This window comes from Asparagus officinalis, chromosome 7, assembly GCF_001876935.1.
Source record: "Asparagus officinalis chromosome 7, Aspof.V1, whole genome shotgun sequence".
Lineage (NCBI taxonomy): Eukaryota > Viridiplantae > Streptophyta > Magnoliopsida > Asparagales > Asparagaceae > Asparagus > Asparagus officinalis.
The window spans coordinates 80,246,672-80,258,831 of record NC_033800.1 but is presented as its reverse complement, the minus strand read 5'-3'; positions in this window follow the sequence as shown (position 1 = coordinate 80,258,831).

The window sequence follows — 12,160 nt, the reverse complement described above, 5'->3', positions numbered from 1 at the left end:
GTTTTTTAAATTACAAAAACACCCCTACAAATTTAAATTTTTGTTAAAACATCTTGAAAATTATAAATTTTACTTATTTTAATTCAGTGAGAAATCTGAAAAACATATGCAAGCTAGAAATTAAAAGTTTTTTGGCTTTGGAGAAAATATCTTGTAAGTTTTAAAAATTATAAAAACACCCCTAAAATTTTAAATTTAATAAAAAACAACTTAAAAATTTTAAAAATATAAACACACTAAAAACCTACAAATAACACAAACAACCCCCAAAAATTTATGAAATTTATAATAAACACACTAAACTTTTTACTAATTGTAAAATAAAACCCTCAGAATTGTAAAATTTACAAAAAAACATGATAATTTCTAACCTAATAGTACATTGAAAATATCAGAACAACAAATATCTCCTACATAATTTATAATTTATAGAAAACACTCATGAATTTTTAAAAATTACAAACAATATCTTAAAATTCAAAATTTACAAATAACACTCTGAGAATTTCAAACTCATTAGTAAATTGAAAGCATATGAATTATAAATAGTCTATAAATAATTTACAATTTGTAGAAAATGCCTATAAGTTTAAAAAAATACAAAAAACCCCTAAAATTCATAATTTATAAAAAAACACCATGAGAATTTCTAACCTATAGACACTAAATGAATATACATAGTTACTAACAACCCCTAAAAATTAAAATTTTACAAAAAATATCATACTCACTTTAAAATTATAGGTTTAGGAAAAACCTTTTATGGTAAATATCACCCATACCTTTTTTGAAAAGAACATAAATGATTGAAAATCTATTAAATTTGAAATTTACAAAAAAAACACCCTTAAAGTTTAGCACATTGCAAATTACCCCTCCAAAGTTTAAAATTTTTCAATAGTTTTTTGTAATTCCTTGATTTTTAATGTAATGTTTAATAGTTTTGTGTATTTGTAAACTATAAATTTTTAGGGTGTTTTTTTACAATTTTTAAAGTTTTTGAGGGTGTTTCTTTTGTAGTTTTCTAAATTTTCATTGTATTTTCAGTGTAATGCATAGATACGTCAATTAATGATGATATTAAATAGTAAGTCGCTCTTAAGATTATTAGGCCATAGTTAAGTGTACAACACATCACTGTTCCTAAGCAGTGTAATTTATATATGCAAAAAATTTTAGGCAATTTATATAGTGGTTAAAAGGATTTTAACTCTAATGTACTATTTTTTATAAATTATATTTAATGTGAATCTACTATATAAGTTTGACTATAGTCATCATAATTATAGTACGTTTGATTGATTGACTATATAGGTATATAGACCATGGATTACTTTACTTTCTCACATGAACTAATACTTGGCGCTTAATATTTAAATTATTACTTTTAAAATTAATACAATTTTAATACTCTTTTTCTTGAGATTTATTCTATAGTTACGCGTATCAAATTAGTAACTAAAATAATAATTATTTATGCTCAAATTAGGATGATTGTAGTTAGTCACTCGCTATGAAATTTTTATGAAGATATATACATTACTTTGTATAGCTATCTGCACCACCCATGTATATTTTATAAATTAGTTGTTAATTTGATATATTTTATAAATTAGTTGTTAATTTGACATATAGGTATATAGACCATATATTACTTTACTTTCTCACATGAACTAATATTTGGTGCTTAATAATTTAAATTATTACTTTTAATTTTAATACAATTTTAATTCCTATTTTTTGCTTGAGATTTATTTTATAGTTATACATATCAAATTAGTAACTAAAATAATAATTATTTATGCGTAAATTAGGATGATTGTAGTTAGTCACTCACTATGGAATTTTTATAAAGATATATACATTACTTTGTATAGCTATCTGCACCACCCATGAATATTTTATAAATTAGTTGTTAATTTAATATATTAAATTATTTTTCCTTTGTAGAAATTTTTTCTTTGACTTTTAGATTGTGTAATCACTATATCATCATTCTAGCGTAGAAAGGACCTCACCTTAAATGATTTTAAGCCAATGTTTGAGTTGAACTGAAATATATACTATTGCTACTATATTTACATATCTTTTAAAAAAAATCATGTCAACACTTTTTAAACAGAAGAGAATATTCTAACCTCTGATATTATAAAAACTAAATATGTCTAATTGAGTGATTAGCAAAAGAGAACTTACATCAGAAAAGCATGAATAATAAGATAAAGAGGAAATGTAATGATATTACCAACATTACTACAAATAGCAAACTACAATGTAAACTTAACTTATTTTGTGGAACCCAACTATTGGCTATAAGCATTGAGGTTTCAATATATATACTTTATAATTTATTAAAAATGGTCATATAATCTTATATAATAAAATTGATTTAATGCTAAATATTAATATTGTTGTAATAATATCGTTATTAGGGAAATTTCTCCATGAACCAATATGTTCTTTATGACATATTAGCTATGCACTCCAAATTCTTGTGTCTTTTATAGAGTTAAAAAGTTTGCATACGAGCCTCTAACATATTGCTCTCACAACAGCAAAATCCACTTAGCAGATGTGGATATTCCAAATGAGTTATATGTTCTATATATAATACAATTACCCTAGGCAAGTGAGTTATAATAGCATTTTTTTTATTCACATCGTTTAGGGTAAGATTTGATAGGGATCTTGCATCAAAGGAAAAAGAATTTTTTATATTTAGAGCACATGGCGAAATATATCATAATCTCCTTGCTCTAATTTCGCAAGAAAATAATTCTTCATACTTTTAGTTTTACATTTATGGTACAAAGAATGAGCTATAAAATTGAATGAGAATATTATATAATGTAAATATGAGTGAAATCATAACTAAAAGCTAATGTGAATATGAGTCAAACTATAACTAAAAGTTTAATTGACATATGCAAGTAAATTCATATAAAAAATTCCTTTACGGGTTGAATGATCACCCATCTTTTGAAGACTTCAAGATACTAATAAACATAGATGTTGTACTAGATTAATGTGTTTATAACTCATAAATAGTAAATCACGTGGTCACAGTCTGGGTTTAAGGAAATAATGACGATATTTCAGTTGAGAGAGAGATTATTGAGTTGATGATCAATCCCACAAAAAACTTTATCTTTTTTTATTTTTATTCTTTTTTTTATTAATTTAAATAATCATGATATTTAACCACGTGTATTGTACGTGCATATCAATCATACTCCCTTTAAAAGTACGAGTTCGAGAAAATCTATCCATGGCCAAATATTACTCTTAACTTTTTAAAATATTACATTATTATCCTAATCTATTTTAATTATCCTATCTTTTTTGAATTAGTAACTAAATGATTTATCATATTCATAATGAGACTTAACATGTTATTGGATAAAGAAGATACATTTGATATATTTCAAATCATTTACTTATTTCAGCTCGTAGATAAATCTAAAAAATAAATGCTAGTCAGCATCTAAAGTTTTTTGGACTTTGTAAAAAATATCTTCTAAGTTTTTTAAATTACAAAAACACCCCTACAAATTTAAAATTTTATTAAAACATCTTAAAAATTACAAATTTTACTTATTCTAATTCAGTGAGAAATCTAAAAAACATATGCTAGCTAGAAACTAAAAGTTTTTTAACTTTAGAGAAAATATCTTGTAAGTTTTAAAAATTACAAAAACACCCCTAAAAATTCAAAGTTTATAAAAAACACCTTGAAAATTCCAAAACTATAAACACACTAAAAACCTACAAATAACACAAACAACCCCAGAAAATTTATGCAATTTGTAATAAGCATACTAAACTTTTTACAAATTGCAAAATAAAACCCTTAGAATTGTAAAATTTACAAAAATAATGATAATTACTAACGTAATAGTATATTAAAAATATAGGAATTATAAATATCCCCTACATAAATTATAATTTATAGAAAACACCTTTGAAGTTTCAAAAATTACAAACAAAACCTTAAAATTCAAAATTTATAAATAACACCCTAAGAATTTTAAACTCATTAGTAAATTGAAAGCATAAAAATTATAAATAGTCTATAAATAATTTAAAATATAAAAAATGGCTATAGGTTTAAAAAAATACAAAAACCCCTAAAATTCATAATTTATAAAAAAATTGAAAGGCCCTAGAGGGGGTGAGTAGGGTTTATGGACCAATAATATGCAAATAAAAGATTTTTCAATAAATCACACGCAAATATGAAATGCAATGATAATAAAAGAGAGTAGGATAGAGATAGTTAGCCAATTGATGACACGCGGTATGTTCACAAGGTGGTCCGCTGACCTATGTCCCCGCTCCTCACTCTTGAGGAGAAATCCACTATACACCCGGTTTGGAAGTCAGAACTTCTTCTACACAACAATCTCCACCGAGATCTCACAACCACACAGTCGATCTTCACGAGATCAAGCTCACAACAGAAGCAATTGAAAGAAAAACTCTCTCTTTATAGTAACCCTATGGTAAGAAGAGAGATTGCACTAAAGCTTGGGATGTGAACTTTAAAACAGTGAAGAACAAGATTGAAAGTTGAAGCTCTTTTAAAACACAAACTTAAACACAAGAGATTTGCAATAAAAACTCTATATAAAGTAGTTGGGGTTGTTGGGTATTTATAGGAAGAGAATACAATAACCAAAACCCCAAAGAATCAGTAGAAATCCTACAGAAATCGAGAAGCAGATTCTGTAAAAAACTAGTCGTTACTGTGCTTATCAGTCGACTGACGGGAAGCATCAGTCGATTGATGAGCTGAGCATTGTATTCAAATATCTGCTCATTGGTCAACTGACGATCACTTTCAGTCGACTGACAACTCATCAGTCGACTGATCAGTCGACCAAACCAGAACAAAAACTATTTGATGATTCTAGGCATTTTCATCGGTCGACACATCAGTCGACTGATTTCATCAGTCGACTGATAACATGTTATCAGCCTGAAATGATTTTGAAATTGAGTTTCAAAGCTCTGCTAAAAATAGTAAATAAATTCCAAAAAGTATGAAACTTTGTAAACAATTTATAAACATTTTAACAAACTTGTTTGAAAAGGAATTTTGCAAAAAGGTCCTTGTATTTGTGAAAGTCATTGTTTTAGCAAAGGTACCAAAATACGAGTTTTGAAAGTGTGCAGGTGTGTTATCCCATGAGCTTCAAATATAATCAACTAACTACTTGCCTACATTAAGTACTAGAGAGAAAACAAAATAGCAAATATCCCTCCATATGAGTATATGTCTTGAGTCTTGATATTTGCTCTTGAGTTGATGAAGCTTCTGAATATAGTGCTCTTGAAAGCTTTGCTTCATCATTTTACCTCCACATCCTTGGATATTGTCGTTATACCTCATTTTCCATTCAATCCTCCATATAAGGTGTTAATGATATGTGATCTATAATATAGCTCAATAAACAATTAGCACCAATAATGATATTTATAAATCATCATCAAAACAAAGGATCTAACAATCTTCCCATTTTTTATGATGATAAACAACCATTATGCGAGAGCAAGTAAATAGATTATTTGGCTTATAGATAGTTGCTCCCCTTATCTATAAGGCTCCCCCTTACTATGTGCACAAATGAGGAGATTTCTCTCCCTCTTTGTCACCATCAAAAAATGGGGTAAAAAAAGACAATTATGCATGCTAAAAACCCACACAAATGCACCTCAAGTGTTGGCCTACACGTGTCTCCCTCAAGTTTTAGGAATTACGACCTACCTTTAGGTATTACCACCTACCCCACTCCTCTTGGGACGACCCCGATCTCTCACCTCTACACTCCTCTTGATACCCGTGTGTGCTTAAGCATGGCTTGATAATTTAGGATCAAGAAAAAAATGTAGATGTGACAATGGTAGAGCAAAGAAAAAATTAGGCAAAAAAAAGATTATTTTAGAGAATGCACATGCCCAATTCATTCCTAATGCGGCAAAAATCAACTTCACAAAGGGGTTTGGTAAAGATGTCTGCTAATTGAGATTTTGTGTCAATATAAACAAGAGAAACATCTTTTCGCTCAACATGGTCACGCAAGAAATGATGCCGTACATCTATACGTTTGGTTCTAGAATGCAAAATGGAATTTTTTGAAATATTAATAGCACTAGTATTATCACACAAAAAAAATTTGTATCATGAAAGTGTAAATCAAAATCAACCAAATTTTGTTTCATCCATAAAAGTTGTGCGTAACATAAGCTGGCGGTAATATATTCCGCTTCTGTAGTGGACAAAGCATCACAATTTTGTTTCTTCGATGCCCAAGATACAAGTGAGTTACCCAAATTTTGACAAGTATCACCCGTACTTTTATGGTCCACTCTACAACCGGCAAAGTCGGCATCACAATAACTACAAAGATCAAAAGATGTATTTTTAGGATAAAACAAAGCAAGTTCTAAAATACCATTAATGTATTTAATAATCCTTTTAACCGTAACTAAATGAGACTTTTTAGGAGAAGCTTGAAAACGTGCACGTGCACATGCACAAACACTAAACATGATGTTCGGCTTACTAGCGGTGAGATAAAGAAGACTATCTATCATACCTCGATATAGCTTTTGGTCTACCTTTTCACTGCTTTCATCCGCATCCAACTTGATGGTGGTGCTCATTGGAGTTGGAGCATGTTTTGAACTTTCCATCCCAAATTTTTCGCCAACTCTCTAACATATTTGCTTTATAATACGAAGATGTCATCATTGGATTGCTTAACTTGGAGGCCAAGAAAGAAAGTGAGCTCTCTCGTCATACTCATCTCAAATTGATCTTGTATTACTTTAGAAAAGTCTTTACATAAAGATTCATTAGTGGCACCAAAAATAATATCATCTACATAAATTTGAACTAAAATAAAATCATTTTCCGTTTTCTAACAAAAAGAGTATTATCAATTGTACCTTTTGAAAAACCATTTTTAATGAGAAAACTTGAGAGGCGAGCATACCAAGCTCTAGGAACTTGTTTTAACCCATAAAAAAGCTATATTACCGCATTCGCTCATTGATTTTGAGCGAGTCAAAACGCAGTTGGATGGACTCCCTATAATTTGGTCTTTAGGGTGATCCGGTGCAAACTTCCAAACCTTGGGGATATCTTCTTGAGTTTGTTCGTTTATGTTCTTCCCATCAATTGGTGCGTTTGTTGAGGATTTATCACTTAGTTACAAGAGCTCCATTCCTTCCTCAATCTCTTCATCATCCCTAGATAAATTTTCTTACAAACCAATATTAGATTCATCAAAAGTAACGTTTATAGACTCTTCAACAACGAGTGTTCGCTTGTTAAAAATTCTATAAGCCTTGCTTCTAGGAGCATATCCCAAAAATATCCCAACATCAATTTTTGAATCAAAATTATCATGGTGGTATTTAGCATTTAAGATAAAACATTTATAACCAAAGATACGAAAATATCCAATATGTGGAGTTTTGCCAAAAAAGAGTTCATAAGGAGTTTTCTTGAAAGTAGGTCTAATCAAAATATCCAATATGTGGAGTTTTGCCAAAAAAGAGTTCATAAGGAGTTTTCTTGAAAGTAGGTCTAATCAAAACACGATTTAAAACATGGCAAGAAAAAGAGTTCATAAGGAGTTTTCTTGAAAGTAGGTCTAATCAAAACACGATTTAAAACATGGCAAGCCATATTGACGGCTTCGGCTCAAAAATATTTTGGCAAATCATAAGACTTTATCATTGTGCGTGCCATCTCTTGTATGGTTCTATTTTTTCGTTCAACAACGCCATTTTGTTGAGGTGTTCTAGGAGCGGAAAACACATGTGTTATACCACGATGAGCACAAAAATCATTAAAGAAATTATTTTGAAATTCTCCACCATGATCACTTCTAATTTTAATAACTTTTAAATCTTTTTCATTTTCAATTCTTTTTACAAAATGAAAAAACTCTTCAAAACATTCATCTTTATTAGCAAGAAAAATTACCCATGTAAAGTGAGAGAAATCATCAACAATAACAAAAATATAGTGTTTGCCTCCTAGAGAGGCAACATGCATGGGTGCAAAGAGATCAAGGTGCAATAATTGTAAAGGTTTAGAAGTGGATACAAAATTTATGGATTTGAAAGAAATTTTAGTTTGTTTACCCTTGGCGCATTCCTCACAAGTAGAATCCTTAATATAAGATAAATTTGGTAACCCTTTTACTAAATTCTTCTTGGATAGCTTAGATATAAGCTTCATATTAGCATGTCCAAGTCTCTTGTGCCAAATCCAAGAATCCACATCCACCGTGACAAGACACTTAACATCTTGATCTATTTGCTCATTCATCTCAAAAATATAAACATTAGATCTTCTAAAAGCAACAAAAATAACTTTATCATTCATACTAACAATACATTTATCCGGTTTAAAAGATATGTCAAAGCCTTTGTCACTTAATTGACTAATGCTAAGGAGATTGTGATTTAGTCCTTTAACAAAATAAACATCCTCAATTATGGAAGAAGGTACCTTACCAATATTGCCAATGCCTACAATTTTACCTTTCTCACCACCACCAAAGGAGACATTGCCTCCTTCAATCCTTGGTATGGTTGCACATAATTCTTTATTGCCCATCATATGATGAGAGCAATCACTATCAAGGTACCATAACTCCTTACGTCTTGTGTGAGACGTTCCCTACATGCAAATAAGTTGTAGAACCTTTAGGTACCCAAGCTTTGGGTCCTTGAGTGTTAGTATTTTTGGTACCCTTGGGTACCCACATTAATTCATAATGATCAATGTTATTCTTAATCCTACAATGAGTAGAAATATGACCATACTTCATGCAATATGTGCACAAAAACCATTTCTTGTATGTAAGAGCATGAGATTGATACCATTTTCTATTAACATGATGATGACTAGAGTAAGCATGATTAGATTTAATTCTATTATTTTCAATCTCTAATCTCTCAACTTTGGATCTTAGTTGTTTGTTTTCAAAGTCTAGATCTCCTATCATTTCATCTTTTTAAAGCAAGAGAAGATTGTAGTTGCTCATACTTAGAATCATAAGAAACATGTAAATTTTTTGAATGAAGAATATTTTTTTGCTAGTTTCTTAAATTCGAAGTTTAATTCTTCTAAAGCCGCTTCTATTTCACATTGCATATAGAGAGATTCACTTTCGGTTTCGGATTGTACCTCATCTTCATTAGCCATGAAGCAAATGTTCCGGTCATGAAGAGCAATCTTGGCGCCCTCATCATCACTATCTGAATCCCTTGGTTCGGACTCATCCCAACTGGCATACATAGCCTTCTTCTTCTTGTATTTCAAATACTTCTCCTTGAGCTTGGGGCAATCATTGGCTAAGTGGCCCGGTTTGTTGCATTCGAAGCATTTTCCTATACGAGAAGGAAATTTGTTGTAAGACCGATTCTTAAAATTTTTATTTAAATTTTGATTGATTTTGATATTCTTCTAGAGAGGTATGTCATTTCTCTAGAGACATCATCTTTACTATCCGAGGAGGACGAATCGTCGATTTCTCCCTTGAGAGCAATGGACTTTGATTTTTGGGGTGGCTCCTCGGTTGCTTTTGGGATTGCTTCTTCTTTCTCCTTGATCTTCTTTTCATGTACCTTAAGCTTGCCAATAAGTCCATCAAGAGTGAGAGTTGAGAGGTCATGAGCTTCTTCGATGGTTGTGGTTTTAGGTTCCCAAGCCGGCATCAAAGAGCGAAGAATTTTGTAATTCATCTCTTGATTCTCCAAAACATTGTCAAGACCATGTAATTCATTTTTGACGTTAGTGAACCGAGAAAACATAGAATCAATGGATTCATTTGGAAGCATTTTAAAAAGTTCATAATCATGCATGAGACCACTAATCTTAGACTCCTTCAATGGATTCATTTGGAAGCATTTTAAAAAGTTCATAATCATGCATGAGACCACTAATCTTAGACTCCTTCACTTGGGGGTTCCCTCATGGGTGATAAAAGTTCATAATCATGCATGAGACCACTAATCTTAGACTCCTTCACTTGGGGGTTCCCTCATGGGTGATACATAACTTCTCCCATATTTCGTATGCGGTTGGACATGTAGAAACTCTCTTATATTCATGGGGGTAAGACCACAAATTAGTACATTCATGGCCTTAATGTTAAGGTTAGCTAGTTTCCTCTCATTCTTGGTCATTTCACTACTAAGCTTCTTGACATATTTTTTTCTCCACAATGTCTAGGATATCAAGGTCAATGTATTGTAAATAAATTTTTATCCTATCTTTCCAATAGGCAAAGTTGCTACCGGTAAAAATGGGTGGCCTAGTGGTGGATTGACCATCTAGCATATGCATATTCATGGAAGCCTCCATAATGATCTTTTCTCTAAGGGTTTTAAGCCTAACAATAGTAGAGACCTCGCTCTGATACCAATTGAAAGGCCCTAGGGGGGGTGAATAGGGTTTATGGACCAATAATATGCAAATAAAATATTTTTAAATAAATCACACACAAATATGAAATGCAATGATAATAAAAAGAGAGTAGGGATAGAGATAGTTAGCCAATTGATGACACGCGGTATGTTCACGAGGTTCGGTCCGCTGACCTACGTCCCTGCTCCTCACTCTCGGTTTGGAGGAGAAATCCACTACACACCCGGTTTGAAAGCCGGAACTTCTTCTACACAACGACCTCCACCGAGATCTCACAACCACACAGTCGATCTACATGAGATCAAACTCACAACAGAAGCAATTAAAAGAAAAACTCTCTTTTTACAGTAACCCTATGGCAAGAAGAGATATTGCACTGAAGCTTAGGATGTGAACTTTGAAACAGTGAATAACAAGATTGAAAGTTGAAGCTCTCTTAAAAAACAAACTTAAACACAAGAGATTTGCAATAAAAACTCTATATAAAGTAGTTGGGGTTGTTGGGTATTTATAGGAAGAGAATACAACAGCCAAAACCCTAAAGAATCAGCAGAAATCCCACAGAAATCGAGAAGCAGATTCTGTAAAAAACTAGCTGTTACTGTGCTTATCAATCGACTGACGGGAAGCATCAGTCGACTGATGAGCTGAGTGTTGTATTCAAATATCAACTCATCGGTCGACTAACAATCACTTTCAGTCGACTGAAAACTCGTCAGTCGACTAAAACAGAACAAAAACTATTTGATGATTCCAGGCACTTTCATTGGTTGACACATCAGTCGACTGATCTGATTAGTCGACTGATAACAAGTTATCAGCTTAAAATGATTTTGAAATTGAGTTTCAAAGCTCTGTTAAAAATAGTAAATAAATTCCAAAAATTATAAAACTTTGTAAACAGTTTATAAACATTTTAACAAACTTGTTTGAAAAGGAATTTTGTAAAAAGGTCCTCGTATTTGTAAAAGTCACTATTTTAGCAAAGGTACCAAAATACGAGTTTTGAAAGTGTGCAGGTGTGTTATCCCATGAGCTTCAAATGTAATCAACTAACTACTTGCCTACATTAAGTACTAGAGAGAAAACAATATAGCAAATATCCCTCACATATGAGTACATGTCTTGAGTCTTGATATTTGCTCTTGAGTTAATGAAGCTTATCATGAATATAGTGCTCTTGAAAGTTTTGCTTCATCACTTTGCCTCCACCTCCTTGGATATTGTCGTTATAGGTCATTTTCCATCCAATCCTCCATATAAGGTGCTAATGATATATGATCTATAATATAGCTCAATAAACAATTAGCATCAATAATGGTGTTTGTAAATCATCATCAAAACAAATGATCTAACAAATATATCATGAGAATTTCTAACCTATAGACACTAAATGAATATACAAAGTTACTAACAAGCACTAGAAAATTAAAATTTTACAAAAAATATCATACTCAATTTAAAAGTATAGGTTTAGGAAAAACCTTTCATGGTCAATATTACTCATACATTTTTTGAAAAGAACATAAATGATTAAAAATCTATTAAATTTTAAATTTATAAAAAAACACCCTTAAAGTTTAGCACATTGCAAATTACCCCTCCAAAGTTTGAAATTTTTCAATATTTTTTTGTAATTCCTTGATTTTCAATATAATGTTTAATAGTTTTGTGTATTTGTAAATTACAAAATTTTAGGGTGTTTTTTTA